Here is a 21577-nt window from a genome sequence, read left to right on the forward strand (position 1 = left end):
CCATTTGCCTGGCTTGAACTTTGATCTCACTGCTCTTCCTCTTGTTTTTAAAAATGCAGAAAGGCAAGTGTCCACTCATATTATGTAAAGCAACCCACAAAGACCCAGATCAAGAATGTACAAATCCTCTGACCCTTACTGTTCAAGCCTATTTACCTAATCCATTGTTTTCTAATCCCTAGCAGAGTGTCTTTAGAGATTCTTTACTCACACAAAACATTCCAAGTCATAAATAAACAAAGGGGCAGATACTGAATATGTTTAATTTCTAAAATTATTTTATTTCACAAAAACTCTTTCAGGGACAAGTTAGCATGGAACATGTATTACCTAGCCTGGAGACTTTCTTCTTTGATTGCATTTTCATATCATGTGCTAAATATTGCTACTCTTCATATGGATGGATGGATGGATGGACGGATGGTTGGACAGACGGATGGATGGGTGGACAAATAGATATGGATGTATAGATCTGTATATGTATATGTGTATAGGTATAGATGTGTATATGTGTGTACATATACACATAAATTTAACAATAACAAGAATAAGCAAATAGTTACCAAGCACTTAAAAGCCAAAAAACTGTTAGGTATATTTAATGCATCATTACCCTCTTTAGCCTTCATATCAATCTTATTAAAGGGAGTTGCAATATTGATTTAATTTACAAATGAAAAAAGAAGAGTAGTCAAGTTCAGGAGTGTCAAGTTATTTTCCCAAAGTCACATGGCTAGTAAATAATAAAACAGCATTCCAATTCAAATTTAACTTCAAACTTTATGCTTAAAATCTGCCTTTTTCTATCCTATACCATGCTTAATCATGCATTGCATTTTTTTTTTGTTTAACATCTGTAGTTATTTTATTCATAGAACATTTATATGCATGTATCCTTTCTCTCTTGGGCATTGTTCTATATATATAGGGAGCCTATAATGAGCAATGCATATTCTCATAGAATGCTAGCAAAATCAGTACAAATCTCTCTATTCCATATGTATTTCCTGAGTTCATACACTCATTATCTCTCCCTGAACTACCAGAAAAATTGCCTGTGTACATATATTTTCTTCTCCTTAACATCTCTCTTCATCTTACCCCAACCCCAATAAAATCTGTACTGTTTTTCCTAAAATGATCTATGTAAAAACAATTCTGACTATGTTGTCCCTGCATACATTTCTGATGCTTTACCATAATTGCAGAGAAATCTGTAATTCACTCTATACATTTATAGAGTAGGCAGAGATAATCAGAGGGCTGCTCTATGAAAATGTATCCAAGACAACTCTATGATGAAAGTCAAGTTATGAGGTCATTTCAGTAATCTAGGTAAAAGGGGCTTGAATTCCTGATGCACTGAATATAATAGAATAGATGTCTGTGGGAGACGCTAAAATAAATGGGAATTTGCAAATGATTGAATGAATGAGAGTAGAAATGTAAAAAATATGGAAAAGTTAGAATGATATCAAGATTCTGAGCTTTGATCAATTCAACTGAACAATCCATAATACTGTAACATAATAAAGTGACAAAGAGAAGAGGAGGTAATTTTATTTTAACTTTCAGGAGAAAATACACAATATTTTAAAATATTGGTTGGTGCTCAGGAAAGGCAGTTCCCAAAGGTGAGAACTGGCCACAAAACACAAGAACATACTTGATGAAATCATAAAGATGTTTCATCAAGAGAAATTGTACTAGAAAAGAAAGAGGGTTAAAAGGACCTAACCTTCTGGAATATACACATTTCTCTGGTAGAAAGATAGTGAAGGGTAGAAAAAAAAAGGAGTTAATGAAGAAAACAAGAATGGAATCAGCCAAGAGGTGCAGAGGAAAGCCAATAAAATAAAGTGAAGTACAAATGACATTTATTTTTATTTTTTTAATGACATTCAGTTTTAAGGTGGCAGCTGTCACCCTTGTCAAATGCTATAAGTAACACTCAAAAGTTTTTTGGACTTTGAGACCTTTAAAACCAATTTTAGTAATGATAGAGACAGATATCAGAATCCAAGGCATTTAAGTTTAAGATATTATAGTGGTATTTGGTGGTAGACAGAAGGGAGTCTGTGTAGAAGATTCTGAAAATACAAAATAGTATAATTAGTGAAATTAATTTCCCCTTTCCAAGTAAGCTATAGGTATTCTGGAGATTTTAATCTCCTTCCAGGGAAATTGTCTGCCATACAAAAGATACTAAGTGCTCAAAGATACTATGTTAATTCAAATAAAATTTAGAGGGGCACCTGGGTGGCTCATTTGGGTGACTCCTTTCAGCTCAGGTCACGATTCAGGGGTCCTGGGATCGAGCCCCACCTTGGCCTCCCTGCTCTGAGGGAGCCTGCTCTTCCCTCTACCTCTGCCTGCCATTCCCCCTGCTTGTGCTCTCTCTCTGTCAAATAAATAAAATCTTAAAAAAATAAATAAACAAATAAATAGATAAAAATAAAATAAAATTTAGAGTTTAGACTCACAAAAAATTTAGAGTTTAGACTTACAAACTTAAATCAAGTAAAGGACCTTAAAACAACTCAGGCAGCTATACAATTTCCAGAAATACTTTCTTGATCCTTTCAACCTGAATTTTAATTCCATGTCCTTTAGAATATTGACTTTTTTCAATAAAATACAATTATTTTCTTAAGAGAAGTAGAAACCACTTTACTCTTGTCATAATTTCGTGACACCTAGTGGAAGAATCACATGATGATTAGGTTTAGCTGATGTTTTTCTCACTTCAAAGAATGAAAAGGAGAGGAACTAAAAGGATAACCCCTAACCAAGACCAACTAGTTGACTACACAGCTCAGAATGGCCTCACAGCACCTGTGAATTCATGGCCCCAGTTTCTATGTGAGTTTTCTGCAATGTTTTTATTAAGACAAATAAAATATTTTAATTTTTTGTTTTTGTTTTGAGTCAAATTTAGTACTTTAGGCAAATTCAGGGAGAGGACATGGGGTTTCTCATTATAAATTCTAATGTCTACTTATGTATCTGAAACAGGAGGTTTTAATAAAAGTCCTCTTCAATTTATTACAATGGAGCCTTGTTCAAACTGTAAATGATGCTACATGAGTCTGTGCAGGAGATATTTAAAATACCCTTATCATCTTTCATAACTTTAAGATGTCCTCAGATATTGGCCACTTAACCTGCTATAAATTATATTAGATACTCAAGTATATTTATGGGATTTACAGTCTAAAGTTAAACTAAGATGGGACCAAGATGACTTCTCTATGCCAGGGTTACATTCTGTTCATCTGACAGGAATTAAGTGGCAAGTATGGAGTTTACTGGGGCCTTAAGCCTGTTTCAATGGATGTGGAGGTATTTAGACAGAGGTTTACCATTCTTTTTTTTATAATAATATTTTTATTATATTATGTTAGTCACCATACAGTACATCCCTAGTTTTTGATGTAAAGTTCCATGATTCATTACTTGCATATAACACCCAGTGCACCATGCAATATGTGCCCTCCTTAATACCCATCACCAGCCTATCCCAATCCCCCACCTCCTCCCCTCTGAAGCCCTCAGTTTGTTTCCCGGAGTCCATAGTCTCTCATGCTTCATTCCCCATTCTGTCTACCCACCTTTCTTCTTCCCTTTCTTCTCCTACTGATCTTCCTAGTTCTTATGTTCCATAAATGAGTGAAACCATATGATAATTGTCTTTCTCTGCTTGACTTATTTCACTTAGCATTATCTCCTCCAGTCCCACCCATGTGGCAGCAAATGTTGAGAAATCATTCTTTTTGATGGCTGAGTAATATTCCATAGTATATATGGACCACAACTTCTTAATCCAGTCATCTCTTGAAGGGCATCTTGGCTCCTTCCATGATTTAGCTATTGCGGACAATGCTGCTATGAACATTGGGGTGCATAAGGCCCTTCTCTTCACTACGTCTGTATCTTTGGGGTAAATACCCAGTAGTACAATTGCTGGATCATAGGGTAGCTCAATTTTTAACTTTTTAAGGGACCTCCACACTGTTTTCCAAAGTGGCTGTACCAACTTGCATTCCCACCAATAACGTAAGAGGGATCCCCTTTCTCCACATCCTCTCCAGCAATTGTTGTTTTTTGCCTTGTCAATTTCTGCCCTTCTAACTGGCATAAGGTGGTATCTCAATGTGGTTTTGATTTGAATTTCTCTGATGGCTAATGATTTTGAACATTTTTTCATGTGTCTGTTAGCCATTTGTATGTCTTCATTGGAGAAGTGTCTGTTCATATCTTCTGCCCATTTTTTGATTTGTTTATTGTTTCTTGTGTATTGAGTTTGAGAAGTTCTTTGTAGATCTTGGATACCAGTCTTTTACCTGTAGTGTCATTTGCAAATATCTTCTCCCATTCCGGGAGAAGGGGCTGCCTCTTAGTTTTTTTGACTGTTTCCTTGGCTGTGCAGAAGCTTTTTGTCTTGATGAAGTCCCACAAGTTCATTTTTTCTTTTGCTTCTCTTGCTTTTGGAGATGGGTCATGAAAAAAGTTGCTGTGGCCTATGTCAAAGAGGTTGCTGCCCATGTTCTCCTCTAGGATTTTAATGGATTCCTGTCTCACATAGAGACTTACTGCTATAATTCATGTCATTTTTCAAAGAACTGGAGCAAACAGCCCTTAAATTTGTGTGGAACCAGAAAAGGCCCCGAACTGCCAAGGAATTGTTGAAAAGGAAAAACAAAGCTGGGGACATTACATTGCCGGATTTCAAGCTGTACTACAAAGGTGTGATTACAAAGACAGCATGGTACTGGCACAAAAACAGACACATAGACCAATGGAACAGAATAGAGAACCCAGAAATGGACCCTCAGTTCTTTGGGCAACTAATCTTTGACAAAGAAGGAAAAAACATCCAGTGGAAAAAAGACAGTCTCTTCAATAAATGGTTCTGGGAAAATTGGACAGCTGCATGCAAAAGAATAAAACTTGACCACTCTCTCAGACCATACACAAAGAGATTTACTATTCTTTATCTTCTTCTTTTCCTCCTACCCAAGGAACACTAATCTGATTAGCCTGTCCTTCTTCTAATCCATTCTAGAATAAAGAGTGAACTTCCACAAATGGCCTCAAGGCTATTTATTATTTAGATTCTGTCTGCTTTTCCATGTTTCTCTCTATTACTCAGGCTATAGTGAACTACATGTACTGTCCTAACAACATTTCATTCTTGTTATATGTGACAGTCTACCTGTCTGCTGGGCTACCATTCAACAACTAACCTCCCCCCAACCCTCTCTGTCTGTGTGTGTGTTTGTATTATGTATTACATATAATGTATTTATATATAATCTCACATGTTCTTTATTATATTTGTTTCTTGTTACATTAAATTACAACTATTTACGACAATCACCTTGACTCCCAAGAGCTATTCTGAACTTGAGCATACCACTGACTCTACAAGACTGAATTCATTGAAGACAGATTTTATGTCTCATTTATCTATTTATTTACTTTAGTTTAATACCCAACCTCTAACATGCAAGTTCATAGCCAATACTCAGTGAATGATTGCAGAATGAGTAAGTGAATGAACAAATATCCTCCAGCACCACAGGGGCCACTACCCTCAAAAAGAATCCCCTTCTGAGACCTATGAGAAGAATGATTCTTTAAGAAGTATATACATAGTCCTCTCCAACAAATCTAATAGAAAATCAAAATGAGTAATACAATGTATGCAGAAACATTTTATAAATTATAAAGCTCCATATAAAGGGTAGTTATATTATTAGTAAATGGACATTAATGGATATTAATAAATGTAATGGCATTAATGGATATAATTAATATTGATATCAAAACAGGTGTTGAAAGTTTAAAGTTAGTAATACCTTTACATATTATTGTGCATACTATTGGTAATATTTTCCATATTGTAATAGATGTCTGAGGCAAACTGAGGTGTTACAAAGAAATGTTAAAAAGTCATTTCTTATGAAAATAATTACAGATATGTCTCTGATCACAGATAGAAAAAAGCTACCTTTATTTTTTAAAAGTGATTTTAGAATTCTAGCAACATCTTTCTATTGATCCTATTAACAATGAATGTTTCCTATTCATTTCATAGCCTCATTGGATTGTAAACTTAGAGTCAGGTAATAGTGATAGAATTTGTGAAACTAAGGAACAAAACTCTCTGTTAAGTTCTTTAAGAATGCATATGTAGGGGGCACATGGGTGGCACAGTCGTTAAGCGTCTGCCTTCGGCTCAGGGCGTGATCCCAGCATTCCGGGATCGAGTCCCACATCGGGCTCCTCCACTGGGAGCCTGCTCCTTCCACTCCCACTCCCCTGCTGTGTTACCTCTCTCTCTGGCTGTCTCTCTGTCAAATAAATAAATAAAATCTTAAAAAAAAAAAGAATGCATATGTAAATGTTATTTTATTTGAGTTGTCAACATTAGGGTGTCTACCCTGTGCCACTGCTATAATTCATGTCAAAAGATCCAGGAATGATATCTAGTATAACTTAATATTTAATGTAATTAATATTTTCAGGATCTTGAAAAGAAGATTTAATAAAAAGTATTTGCCTCCCAATTCTTAATAGGTAGATGAATTTAAAGAATGGTCTTCCATAGTAGTGTACAAGAAATTAGACAGTATTTTAAAAAGGATCACATCTGTCATGACAAAATAACCAAAAAATATATATATATAAATTATCAGTAAGAAGATCAAGTGAGGTGATTAATATCAATTCTGTTTCATAAACATAGTAAATCATTCACCTAAGAAATCATAACTGTAAAATATACTTAACTTATAATTGATGGAATTTCACAAACAGTGATTAAATTCACAAAAAAACAAATAATATAATTGCTGAGATAGAACTAGCATGTTTATTTTTAAAAATTTTTAAAGAAATAAAATGTATTCAAATTGGCAAAGAAGAAGTCAAACTCTCTCTCTTCACAGATGACATGATACTTTATGTGGAAAACCTGAAAGACTCCACCCCCAAATTACTAGAACTCATACAGCAATTCAGGAATGTGGCAGAATACAAAATCAATGCACGGAAATCAGTTGCTTTTCTATACACTAACAAGGTAACTGTAGAAAGAGAAATTAGGGAATCAATTCCATTTATGATAGTATCAAAAACCATAAGAGACCTAGGATAAACCTAACCAAAGAGGTAAAGGATCTATACTCCAGAAACTACAGAACACTTATGAAAGAAATTGAGGAAGACACAAAAAAGATGGGAAATAATCCCATGCTCATGGATTGGAAGAATAAACATTGTTAAAATGTCTATGCTACCCAGAGCAATCTATACTTTAAATGCCATCCCAATCAAAATACCAATGGAATTTTTCAAAGTCCTGGAAGAAACAATCCTAAAATTTGTATGTAACCAGAAAAGATCCTGAATTGCCAAGGAAATGTTGAAAAAGAAAAACAAAGCTGGGGGCATCATGTTGCCTGACTTCATGCTTACTACAAAGCTGTGATCACCAAGACAACATGGTGCTGGCACAAAAACAGACACATAGATCAATGGAACAGAATAGAGGGCCCAGATGTGGACCTTCAACTCTATGGTCAACTAATCTTCGACAAAGAGGAAAGAATAACCAATGGAAAAAAGACAGACTCTTCAATAAATGTTGCTGGGAAAATTGAACAGCTATATACAGATATGAACCTCGACTATTTTCTTACACCATACACAAAGATAAACTCTCAATGGATGCAAAACCTCAGTGTGAGACAGGGATCCATCCAAATCCTAAAGAACAGCATAGGCAGTAACCTCTTCAACATCAGCCACAACAATTTCTTTCAAGACACGTCCCCAAAGGCAAGGGAAACAAAAGTAAAAATGAATTTTTGGGAATTCATCAAGATGAAAAGCTTCTGCACAGCAAAGGAAACAGTCAACAAAACAAAGAGGCAACCCACGGAATGAGAGAACATATTTGCAAATGACATATTAGATAAAGTGCTGGTATCCAAGATCTATAAAGAACTCAAACTCAACACCCAAAAAGCAAATAACCAAGTCAAAAAATAGGCAGAAGACATGAATAGGAACTTCTCCAAAGAAGATATACAAATGGATAACAGACACATGAAAAAATTTTGAACACCATTAGCCATCAGGGAAATTCAAATCAAAACCACATTGAGATATCACCTTACACCAGTTAGAATGGCAAAAATTAACAAAACAGGAAACAACAAATATTGGAGAGGATGTGGAGAAAGGGGAACCCTCTTACACTGTTGGTGGGAATGCAAGTCACTACAGACACTTTGGAAAACAGAGTGGAGGTTCCTCAAAAAATTAAAAATAGAGCTACTCTATGACACAGCAATTGTAATACTGGATATTTACCCCAAAGATACAGACGTAGTGAAAAAAAGGGCCACATGCACCCCATGTGCTATTCATAGCTCCTGTTCATAGCAGCAATGTCTGCGATAAGCAAACTGTGGAAGGAACTGCGATGCCCTTCAACAGATGACTGGATAAAAAATATGTGGTTCATATATACAATAGAATATTACTCAGCCATCAGAAAGGATGAATACCCACCATTTTAACTGACATGGATGGAACTGGAAAGGGATTATGCTAAGTGAAATAAGTCAAGCAGAGAAAGTCAATTATCATATGGTTTCACTTATGTGTGGAACATAAGCAATAGCACAGAAGACCATAGCTGAAGGGAGGGATATCTGAAGGGGGGGAAATCAGAGGGGGAGATGAACCATGAAAGACTATGGACTTCGGGAAACAAACTGAGGATTTCAGAGTGGAGGGGGGTGGGGGATGGGTTATCCCGGTGATGGGTATTAAGGAGGGCACATATTGCAATGAGAACTTGGTGTTGTATACAGGGATTGGCAGTTAAGATGGCGGAGGAGTAGGGGACCCTTTTTCAGCCGGTCCCCTGAGTCGAGTTGGATAGGTACCAGACCAGCCTGAACATCCACGGAATCAGCCTGAGATGCAGGAAGATACATCTGGATCTCTACAAATGAACATCTCCAGGGCTGAGTATTGAGGTACAAAGCGGGGAGCCATGAAACCACGCACAGATATCAGAAGATAAACAGAAGGGGGTGGGAGCCGCCGCGTTCAGGCGCAGGGAAGCCATAGCCACCTACACGGGGGAACGGGCGTACTTGCGGCCTGGCACCCGAGAGAGAGCAGACTGAGACCATGAGCCGGGGAACGCTCACTACCAGACTGAAATGGAGCTCCAGTGTGCTCACTGGAATAAGACTGAGACTGGTAGCTCTGGGAGCGCTGGGGCGGCTGGCCGCTGGCGGCTAGCTGTGTTAGAAACACAAAGGACAGAGATGCACCAGCCCTGGATGTGAAGGCTGGGACGCTGGGAGTGGGACACACATCCCGAGACACTGCAGGGTTGAACAGCACCAACAGAAACAGAGTTAAAGTGGCCAGAACATCAGTGGAGAATGGACTGCGATCCCTCTGTTCTGAGACAGATGCTGAGATTTGGCTACAGCTGCTCTGACTCTCCGAAGAGGCACAGCAAACTGCCTGGGAAAGCGGCCGGAGAACAAAAGCCTGGAAATACCGGCTCACAGTGTGCCCATCCCCATCCCCCTCACAGGGGACATGGAGACTCTACCAAAACAGGGTTGCCTGAGTATCAGCGCGGCAGGCCCCTCCCCCAGAAGGCAGGCTGAAAAATCAAGAAGCCCACATCCCTAAGGTCCCTATAAAACAAGTGCGAAGGCCTCGGTCTCGGTCAATAATTTGGGCTCTGGACAACCCTGCAACCTCTCCTCATCAGAATGACAGGAAGGAGAAATCCCCCCCAGCAAAGAAAAGACAATGACTCTGTGGCGTCTGCCACAGAACTAATGGATATGGATATAACTAAAATATCAGAAAAGGAATTCAGAGTAACATGGTCAAGATGATGTGTAGACTTGAAAAAAGTATTAACGAGAATGTTAATGAGAATATAGAATCTCTAAGGGTGGAAATGAGAGCGAATCTGGCAGAAATTAAAAGTTCTATGAGCCAAATACAGTCAAAACTAGAGGCTCTGATGGCCAGGGTGAATGAAGCAGAAAAACATATCAGTGATTGGAGGATGGGTTAGTAGAAGAGAAAGCTAAAATAGAATCTGGACTTAAAAAAATCCACGCACAAGAATGTAGGTTACGGGAGATTCAACTGACTCAATGAAATGTTCCAATGTCAGAATCATCAGCATCCCGAGGGGGTGGAGAAAAACAGAGGTCTAGCAGAGATATTTGAACAAATTGTAGCTGAAAACTTCCCTAATCTAGCAAGGGAAACAAACATTCATGTCCAAGAGGCAAAGAGGACCCATCCCAAGCTCAACCACGACAAACCTACGCCACGTCACATCATAGTGCATTTCGCAAATATTAGATCCAAGGATACAGTATTGAAAGTGGCCAGGGCAAAGAAATTTCTCACATACCAAGGCAAAGGTATCAGAATTACATCAAACCTGTCTACACAGACCTGGAATGAGAGAAAGGGTTGGGGGGCACTTTTAAAGCTCTTTCAGAGAAAAACATGCAGCCGAGGATCCTTTATCCAGCAAGGCTGTCATTCAGAATTGATCGAGAAATAAAGACTTTCCAGAATCGCCAGTCATTGACCAATTTTGTAACCATGAAACCATCCATACAGGAGATACTAAGGGGGTTCTATAAAGGTAAAAAGGCCCAAGGGTGATACAGAGCAGAAAGTCACAATTGATAGAAACAAAGACTGTACTGGCAACATGGCATCATTAAAATCATATCTCTCAATAATCAGTCTCAATGTAAATGGCCTAAAAGCACCATAAAATCCCACAGGGTTGCAGATTAGATAAAAAGACATGATCCATCCATTTGCTGTCTACCAGAGACTCATTTTGAACCTAAAGATACATTCAGACTGAAAGTAAAGGGTTGCAATACCATCTTTCACGCCAATGGACCTCAAAAGAAAGCTGGGGTAGCAATTCTCATATCAGACAGATTGGATTTTAAACTAAAGACTATAGTTAGAGGCACAGAAGTGCACTATATTATTCTTAAAGGGTGTATCCAACAAGTGGATATGACAATTATAAATATATATGCCCCCAACAGGGGAGCAGCAAGATACACAAGCCAACTCTTAACCACAATAAAGAGACATATAGATAAAAATACACTAATAGTAGGATACCTCAACACTCCACTATCAGAAATAGACAGAACACCCATGCAAAAAAATAGACAAAGAACCAAGGGCTTTGAATGCCATACTCGATGAGTTGGACCTCATAGATATATATAGAACACTACACCCCATAACCAAAGAATACTCATTCTATTCTAATGCCCATGGAACATTCTCAAGAATAGACCATGTTCTGGGACACAAAACAGGTCTCAAATGATACCAAAAGACTGAAATTATTCCCTGCATATTCTCAGACCAAAATGCTTTGAAATTGAAGCTCAACCACAAGGAAAAATTTGGAAGAAACTCAAACACTTGGAGACTAAGAACAATCCTGCTCAAGAATGATTTGATAAACCAGGCAATCAAAAATCAATTTAAAGAATTTATGGAGACCAACAAGAATGAAAACACAACGGTCCAAAACCTATGGGATACTGCAAAGGCAGTCCTAATGGGGAAATACATAGCCATCCAAGCCTCACTCAAAAGAATAGAAAAATCTAAAATGCAGTTTTTAAATTCTCACCTCAAGAAGCTGGAACAGCAATGGAGGGACAGGTGTAATCCACACACGAGGAAGCAGTTGACCAAGAATAGAGCAGAAATCAATGAATTAGAAATCAGGACTATGGTAGAGCAGATCAACAGAACTAGAAGCTGGTTCTTTGAGAGAATCAATAAAATTGAGAAACCACTGGCAAGACTTATCCAAAAGAATACAGAAAGAACCCAAAATAATACAATTATTAACGAAAAAGGAGAGGTCACAACCAACACCAATGAAATTGGAAGGATTATTAGAAACTTTTATCAACAACTTTATGCCAATAAATTAAGCAATTGGGAAGAGATGGAGGCCTTCCTGGAAACCTATAAACTACCAAGACTGAAACAGGAAGCATTGATTTTTTAAACATGCCAATTAATTATGAAGAAATTGAGTCAGTGATAAACAACCTTACAAATAACAAAACTCCAGGCCCGGATGGTTTTCCTGGGGAATTTTACCAAACATTCAAAGAAGAAATAATACCTATTCTCCTAAAGCTATTTCAAAAAATAGAAACAGAAGGAAAGCTACAAAACTCATTCTATGAGGCCAATATTACCTGATTCCCAAACCAGGCAAAGACCCCATCAAAAAGGAGAATTACAGACGGATTTCCCTAATGAATATGGATGCTAAAATCCTCAGCAAGCTCCTGGCTAATAGGATCCAACAGTACATTAAAAGGATTATTCATCATGACCAAGTGGGATTCATCCTTGGGATGCAAGGGTGGTTCAATATCAGTGTCTTAGATTTTATCCCGAAAGAAAAATTCAGAAATCATATGATTCTCTCAATAGGTGAAGAAAAAGCATTTGACAAAATACAGCATCCTTTCCTGATTAAAACCCTTCAGAGTGTAGGGATAAAGGGTACATTCCTCAATCTCATAAAAACCATCTATGAAAAGCCTACAGCAAATATCATTCTCAGTGGGGAAAAGCTGGAAGCCTTTCCCTTAAGATCAGGAACAAGACAAGGATGCCCACTCTCGCCAGTATTATTCAACATAGCAGGAGAAGTCCTTGCAACAGCAATCAGACAATAAAAAGGGATAAAAGGTATCCAAATCGGCAAAGAAGAAGTAAAACTGTCTCTCTTCGTAGATGACATGATACTCTATATGGAAAACCCAAAAGAATCCACTCCCAAACTATTAGAAGTTATAGAGCAATTCAGTAATGTGGCGGGATACAAAATCAATGCTCAGAAATCAGTTGCATTTCTATACACGAATAATGAGACTGAAGACAGAGAAATTAGGGAATCCATCCCATTTACAATAGCACCAAAAACCATACGTTACCTTGGAATTAACTTAACCAGAGACGTAAAGGACCTATATTCTAGAAACTATAAATCACTCTTGAAAGACATTGAAGAAGACACGAAAAGATGGAAAAATATTCCATGCTCATGGATCAGTAGAATTAACATAGTTAAAATGTCCATGCTACCCAGAGTAATCTACACTTTCAATGCTATCCCGATCAAAATACCAATGACAGTTTTCAAAGAACTGGAACAAATAGTTCTTAAATTTGTAGGAACCAGAAAAGGCCCGAATTGCCAAGGAACTGTTGAATAGGAAAAACTATGCTGGGGCATCACAATGCTGGTTTGCACGCTGTACTACAAAGCTGCTATCACAAAGACAGCATGGTACTGGCACAATAACAGACACATAGTCCAATGGGACAGGATAGAGAACCCAGATATGGACCCTCGTCTCTTTGGGCAACTAAACTTTGATAAAGCAGGAAAAAACATCCGGTGTTAAAAAGACAGTCTCTTCAATAAATGGTGCTGGGAAAATTGGACAGCTACATGCAAAAGAATGAAACTTGACCACTCTCTCACACCATACACAAAGATAAACTCCAAAGGGATGAAAGACCTCGATGTGAGACAGGAATCCATCAAAATCATAGAGGAAAACATAGGCAGCAATCTCTACAACATCGGCCAAAGCAACTTTTTTCATGACACTTCTCCAAAGGCAAGAGAAACAAAAGATAAAATGAACTTATGGGACTTCCTCAAGATAAGAAGCTTCTGCACAGCCAAGGAAACAGTCAAAAAAACTAAGAGGCAGCCCATGGAATGGGAGAATATATTTGCAAATGATACTACAGATAAAAGACTGGTATCCAAGATCTACAAAGAACTTCTCAAACTCAATACGTGAGAAACAAATAAACAAATCATAAAACGGGCAGAAGATATGAACAGACACTTTTCCAGTGATGACATACAAATGGCTAGCAGACACATGAAAAAATGTTCAAAATCATTAGCCCTCAAGGAAATTCAAATCAAAACCACAGTAAGATACCACCTTATGCCAGTTAGAATGGCAAAAATTGACAAGGCAAGAAACAACAATTGTTGGAGAGGATGTGGAGAAAGGGGATCCCTCCTACATTGTTGGTGGGAATGCAAGTTGGTACAGCCACTCTGGAAAACAGTGTGGAGGTCCCTTAAAATGTTAAAAATTGAGCTACCCTATGAGCCAGCCATGTACTACTGGGTATTTACCCCAAAGATACAGACGTAGTGAAGAGAAGAGCCATATGCACCCCAATGTTCATAACAGCATTGTCCACAATAGCTAAATCATGGAAGGAGCCGAGATGCCCTTCAACAGATGACTGGATTACGAAGTTGTGGTCCATATATACAATGGAATATTACTCAGCTATCAGAAAGAACAAGTTCTCAACATTTGCTGCAACATGGACAGCACTGGAGGAGATAATGCTAAGTGAAATAAGTCAAGCAGAGAAAGACAATTATCACATGATTTCTCTCATCTATGGAACATAAGAACTAGGAAGATTGGTAGAAGAAAGGGATAAAGAAAGGGGGGTAATCAGAATGGGGAATGAAGCATGAGAGACTATGGACTCTGAGAAACAAACTGAGGGCTTCAGAGGGGTGGGGGTGGGGGAATGGGATAGGCTGGTGTTGGGTAGTAAGGAGGGCATGTATTGCATGGTGCACTGGGTGTTATACACAACTAATGAATCATCGAGCTTTACATCGGAAACTGGGGATGTACTGTATGGTGACTAACATAATATAGTAAAAAATCATTTAAAAAAACTAATGAAGTACTGTATGGTGACTAACATAACTAATAATAAAATAAAATAGAATAGAATAAAATAAAATAAAGTAAATAATAAATAATTTCTAAATTCCTATGCACCAATATGCAAGCAGATCTAGAATGTTTGTTTTACAATTATTATTTTTTTTCCTTTATTAGACCACAAGAATTGAAAAAAGTTATCAATGTTTTACTTGTCCTGATTTTAAAAATACATTCTTGATAGATAAATAGGATTATATTTTTTCCTTTAGAGAACATTTTATGCCAGTGTTTCTACTCAATTTCATATTTTGTATCTCAGAATCTTTTTCCTGTTTTTTCTTAAAATACTATCTAGGTATTTTTTATCTTAGTTGATTCACCCCCTATGAGATTAAGAAAAGCAAGATTCTTTGTACATGAAATAAACACCGTAATGAAAATAACTGTATTTATCAATTTGTATAATTTAATTTAACTGTTAGATACTTATATAGTATTTATATTTATGATATAAGCATTAATAGTATATAATAAAAATGCTAACAATAATTGCTAAGATTTATTAAGAGAATATTATGTGGCAGACACTGAGGTAAGCTTTTTGCGTATAATTTTATATTCAATTACAAATAAAAAACACCATAATGTATGCATTATCCACACTTAAATATATTGAAAATTAGGAAACTGAGGGAGATAGCTCACTTGTCCAATGTGACATAGTTAATAAAATGTGAAAGTGAAATTCAAGTCTTACTCTGTCTGATTCTAGTTCCAGATCTCTTAATAAAATTTTTGTGGCGTTTCTGCACATGATATCCCATTAAACCACCCAAATGATCCTGAAGTTACGCTGAGAGGTCTCATAGACTCTCATTTTGAGATCAGAAAATTGAAATGAAGTATGCCTGGGTGGTTCAGTAGGTTAGGTGTCTGCCTTCCGCTAAGGTCATGATCCTAGGATCTTGGGATTGAGTCCCGCATCCGGCTCCCTGCTTGGCAGGAAGCCTGCTTCTCCCCCTGCTTGTGCTCTCCCTATCGCTCTCCCGCCCCCCTCGCTCTCTCTTTCTGCCAAACAAATAAAATCTTTAAAAAAAAAAAAAGGAAACTAAAAGATCTTGTATTCTGTTTGTGGCCACACAGCCAAAAGACTTTAACTTTATGTGATATATCTGATGTACTTATACACATTCTTATCATTCTTGCTTTTAATTTATACTTCCGGGTATTCACATATGGCTACTCTTTGGTCTGTTTTATCTCAGGGGCTGATCTATTCAGGTTGATTAGGCCAATACAATCTATACAGAGAGCACACATATCAACTGCTTTCACTCTAATGTTATTTTTTCAAATAAATCAAGTGATGCATAATTTCATATTATGTCGAGAAGTTCTTATTGGTTTTTATTAATGTGCATGTGAAACTCAAAATAGCCCAAATTCTAAAAGAGGTAAAATAAATAGAATTCATGCCATTTCACTATCAATACTAGGTTACACTTGTTTCAGGAGATACATGGAGACTGTGGTGGTCTCAGTGATGTCTTTATCTTCCAAAATAAGCTCCATTCAGTCTGTTGCAGTTACTCACCTTAGAATAAGGTCTAACCTTAGAAATTAAGAATATCCAGATAGCCTACTTCATTTTTTTTTCTCCTAGAAATTTTATTGGTCCTGGGGAATAGGAAGGCAGATATCCCCACCTTCTGCCTCCTGCCGTACCATAATCTCTCACTGCTTCCCCTTGCCGCAGAAGGAGAGGGTCAGGTGCTCCAGAAGGCCATGAAGGCCTTGAGCTTGGGCCGGGTGCGGAGGTGTGCCACTAGACAGAGAGCAGTGATAAGGAGTGCAGGCAGCCGGAGACCAGAACCTGGTGAATCAGCAGCAAGTCCAGCAGGTTGTAGTCCACAAGGGAGGGCTGGTTCTGGGCCAGTAGGGTCTCCAAAGGATTTAGGTGCCGGGGTGGTGGCTTCACATACAGGAGGACCTTGCCTGCTTTGTAGCTGGTGTAGATAAGGATGAGGTATTTGCTGTGGAGATCCATGATGCCGTCATTCACCAAGTCCGCCAGGGCCACCTCCTGCTGGTCCTTCCCGAATAGTGCAGGGCAGAGGCCCAGGTGTGTCAGGATGGCATTGGACTGGTACAGGGTAAGAGCTCTGTCCTGGAACTTGGTAGGCTGCCCCTGCAGCCAGCTCTCGTTGGTCACCACCTCCTCCTTCCAGCTATGGCCCTGGTCAGCCAGCAGCTTGCAAATGGCCTCTCAGCGTCCTCGAACAGGGAAGTAGACAATGGTGTAGGGAGGCACGGTTGCAAATGCAGGCAGCAGCAGCAGCAGCGGTGGCGGTGGCAGAGCCCAGATAGTCTGCTATAGTTCAAACTATTTTCTAGCACCTAAAGTTTATAGCTGCTGTTACTGTTGCAGGCCTAAACTAAACAGTTGAATAGCTAGTAGTGTTTTTCTACTCTCAAAACTAATGGAGGCAAGTTTTAACTGTGGTCCAAATTTTATGATTTGAGTTTTTATGTTTGGAAATGCTAGTAATATAAAATCTGTGCCTATTAATCTAATTACATTTAGTTCATTTTCTTCCTAACATAATCTGGATAACATCATAAATATGGATAAAGCTAAATGACTATTTATATATAAAAAACATAAAAATTAACTGTCAACATAATCTTGTTTACCTTTACAACTCTGGCACCTCTGTGTCATTTTGAATATGAGATTTTCTTGGATGTTGTCAAACACATTTCAGCATTACTAGCTAAGGAAAAATAAAACATTCCAATACATACATTTTACATTGTCTTTTTGAACTAGAAGTACTTGTCTTTGCCCAGGGTCCACTGAAACTCTTCTGCCACAAAATGATATCCTTCATCTTTGCTTTAACAGATGTTATTTGTTTCCCCCTGGCCTCTGCCATAGAGACAAATTATCATCTCCCTATAAGACTATAAAACAGAATTGTTTTTCTTTATTCATAGATTATATAGGCCTATTTCATTCCTAAAATTTATAACCTTGCACAGAGTGGAGAAAAAAAATAACAAAACCTCATGTACATTTTAACACAACTCTGCATTTAAAATTTACTTTCATAATTATCTCTTTCTTTTAAAATGGAATTTAAAATATATTTCATTATTTAGTTTAGAAAGTATTTATTGATTACTCATTAATCATATATAACTCTTCAAATAGTGAATCACTAGTAAATGACAATAATAGGAAAAACACAAGGCCCGACAGATAATTCAAATGATTAGCTTTAAAAAGATCTTGGAGAAAAGCAGCTCACCAGACAGTCTACTTTTCCACAAATATAATAGCTTGTTAGAGAAATTTCCACCTCCTAAGACCTCATTTAATAAATGAACTGGCTTTTCTCAATTGCATGATAAAGGCATACAACCTGGTGATTCAATTTACCTTAATGATGATAAATTCTAAAGGTTGAAGTGCAGGTGTGTGTGTGTGTGTGTGTGTGTGTGTGTGTGTGTATTGTGTGTGTTTGGTTAAGAAGTGTCTTTACCTACACTAAAAGGACTGAATACTCATTCTAGGCTATAAACCTGTACTATTTTATTATAAAATATTAATTCTAATAAAAATTAGAAATCAGCATTAGCATAAGAAAGGAAATTGAGAGTTAGCTTAGCTTGTTGTGTTTGAGATAATATATCTATCCTATTTATGACTTCTCTGTTAGTGAAGGGTAAAATAGGGAATAGGTTAGTTGCTTTTTTTTTTTTCCATCAAAGAGGAGCCTAATACAATGAAAGAGGTAGGATAACACGGACATTTTTTCCCCCCTTTACTTAGAAGGACTAAATCAATGAGAGCAGTTACAGACAGGGAGGTAAAGAAACTGAATAGTATAAATCATGGAAAACAAAAGGGGAGACTTTTCCAGTACAAGGATTTGCCAAACACATCAAATTCAATCGATTTATTTATAGGTAATAAGGATAAAGAAACTCTATTTGTCAATAAAGAGAGCAGTGTTGAATATAAGGACAGTATTTCCATTAGAGGAATGAAGTAGAAGTTAGTATTTGAGATGTCAAGCATATAGTAAAAAATAGCAAAAAAAAAAAAATTTGCTTCTTTAAAAGTTAGGCAGTGGATGGATAGTTGGAGTTCAATAGTAAGTTAAGAAAGCCACAATAGTAAACATTGTATTCTATTGAAAAAATTATTTAAAGTTCTATTAACTCTTCAACAACAAAATGCATGGGTGTTCTCCTAGCTTCATCTTCCTCCTCATTTTACACTCAACTAATTTTTAACAATATTGAGGTCTCCGGACCATATTTAAATAGAGCAGTTAATCATGAAATAGGCTTTCATTGTCAGCATTGTATAGAATATAGGTCCTTTCAATTAATTATACTCACACGTGAATAGAAAAATTGACCAAAAAAATTTTACTTTTATCCCATTTGAAGCCTATAAGAATCTCTAACCACCCAAAATTGTGCTTTTGCAGAGAGCTACAGTAGAAATGTTGGCTTTAATTTGATTTATCCACTGTCTGACATTACCTATCGCCCTATCCTGACGTTTTCTGTGATGCTCAGATATCTTAAAAGTACTTCATTCCTAGATCAGTATTTCACCCATATAAGTCTCCGTTTGAGAGAATTTACTTTTATGTATCACTTTCTTTTAGTGTCTTTCCTCCCTGATACTCCACATCATATTTTGTATCTGTTTTGTTTCTGTTCTTAATCCTGTGGGGTTTTTTTGTTTGTTTGTTTGTTTGTTTTGTTTTGTTTTGTTTTGTTTTGTTTTGTTTTTTTTACTGTGTATAGGCATTCCTAAGTTTTGGGCAACTTTGTCTCTCTCTCTCTCTTCCCCCCCCCCCCTTGTTTCTATAAACTACCTCAGATACTGTCTCATTTTCAACTATTATCTTTATATAGGATAAACTCATCTCTCCTAAATCCATGTCTTTGTTTCTGACTGTATTTCTAATAGCTAGTGCCATGCTTTAGCATCACAATTTAAATTCCTTTAGCATCACAATTTAAATTCATCTTCTTGCCATAAAAATCTGCCAAGCTTCTGAATTTCTCTTTTGTAGGTTGTACCAATGATATCAGACTAGAAAACTCAGGAACATCACTGATTGCCTGTCTTCATTATCACTTATTTCTCCACCATATCCAACCAATTTCCAAATAATTTTCACACATCCATCCTTTCCTTACCAAAGTGCAAACACCCTAGTTGAAATCCTTAACGTACCTTCTACCTGGACTATTGTGATGGCTTCCTGAATGGTTTGATCATCACTCTGTTTTCCTATACCTCAGTTCTTATCAAGACCTCCCTCTGCTTAAAAACAATCATGTTCCACTGCGTACTAATACAAATTAAGGAACTGCACATCTGTACTCAATCAACCTTTCCCGATACCATCTCCCACTTCTGATGCACATTTATTATTTACTACATGTAATTTGTAATATCCCTTCTTCTCTCTGCCTCATACAGATCTACTGACATGGAGTGCCTTCTTATTTCTGTAGCTATTGATATCGCACATCTCCTTCAAATTATAAACCACATGCTCTGTTTTCCATAAAATTTTTCTTGACTTTTCTCAGAACACGGAGACCTTTCTATAATGACAGATTTTTAAAACTCTGTTTATGTGACTTAAAGCCCCCAAATCTGGGTTCAAATACAGTCTCCCAGTAGGAAAGTTTAGGGCAAGTTAAAAACTGCTTTCTCATTGGTGAAATAGGGATAATATTAATATCAATCTCATAAGACTGATACAAGAAATACATGGGGAAAGATATGTAAGCCTGCTTCTTGACATCCATGAGATAAGGGATCTTTGTTTTGCTTACTAATATATTCCAAGTGCCTTAAATGTGCCTTGCACATATTTTTAAGTGTATAATCTGTAGAATAGTATTAAAATGTTAATATTTCTAACAATAGTATTAAGATAATGGACACTATAGTTATTTACATATTGTTTTGTTTCCTTTACCAGACAATGAAGTATATCTTTCTACTAGATATTTATTGAAAACTTACAATGAAATAGATAACTATCCTGTCTCTGTTACTATTCCTGCTTTTATGTCTTCTCTTCTGGACTATGATTCTCTGCTATCTTCCTACATATTTTGGCACTAGTAGTCCATCTTTAGCCTCTTCTGACCTCATTCTGTGCACTCTTCTTTAATATTACTACTTTTGGCTCCCATAGGGTACTATGCTTCAGCCCGACATAGTCTTTCCTTGATACCACAAAGCCACTTGTCCATAGGGTCTTATTAAGAGTGTTACCGGCAGAAATTCTCATTCCCCGGATCCAAATCTCCCTCTTTCTCTTCATCACATCTCAGCTCTGATGTCATTTTCTTCAAAAAGATATACCTTAAACTCCCTAATTAATTTTAACATTTAGTTATTTTCTTTTAATGTGTGTTATAATGAAACTCTGCCTCCGAGTTTTCAGGAATTGGATATCACATCAATATATTAGCAAACTAATGAAAAAGGCAACAGATTCTTTTCTATGTTTATAATATAATGATTCACATATAAACATATGAAAATGTGTACTCTTTTTCTAAAGCAGAGTCATATACCACAATTATTGTTTGCCTCCAGTAAGAGACATAAGTGATTCAAATATTATGATCATATTTGTGAACCCTTAAAAATAAATACA

At 37.0% G+C, this 21577-nt stretch overlaps 1 protein-coding gene and 1 pseudogene across 1 annotated transcript in view; one reads left to right on the forward strand and one right to left on the reverse strand.

Moving 5' to 3' along the window:
- Positions 1-21577, forward strand: part of CNTN5 (contactin 5) — a 1310719-nt gene that overhangs the window by 779045 nt on the left and 510097 nt on the right. The gene's annotated exons all lie outside the window — the stretch shown is intronic.
- Positions 16602-21577, reverse strand: part of LOC113259800 (glutathione S-transferase P-like) — a 40640-nt pseudogene continuing 35664 nt past the window's right edge.

The sequence above is a fragment of the Ursus arctos genome, unplaced genomic scaffold (assembly GCF_023065955.2).
Source record: "Ursus arctos isolate Adak ecotype North America unplaced genomic scaffold, UrsArc2.0 scaffold_22, whole genome shotgun sequence".
Lineage (NCBI taxonomy): Eukaryota > Metazoa > Chordata > Mammalia > Carnivora > Ursidae > Ursus > Ursus arctos.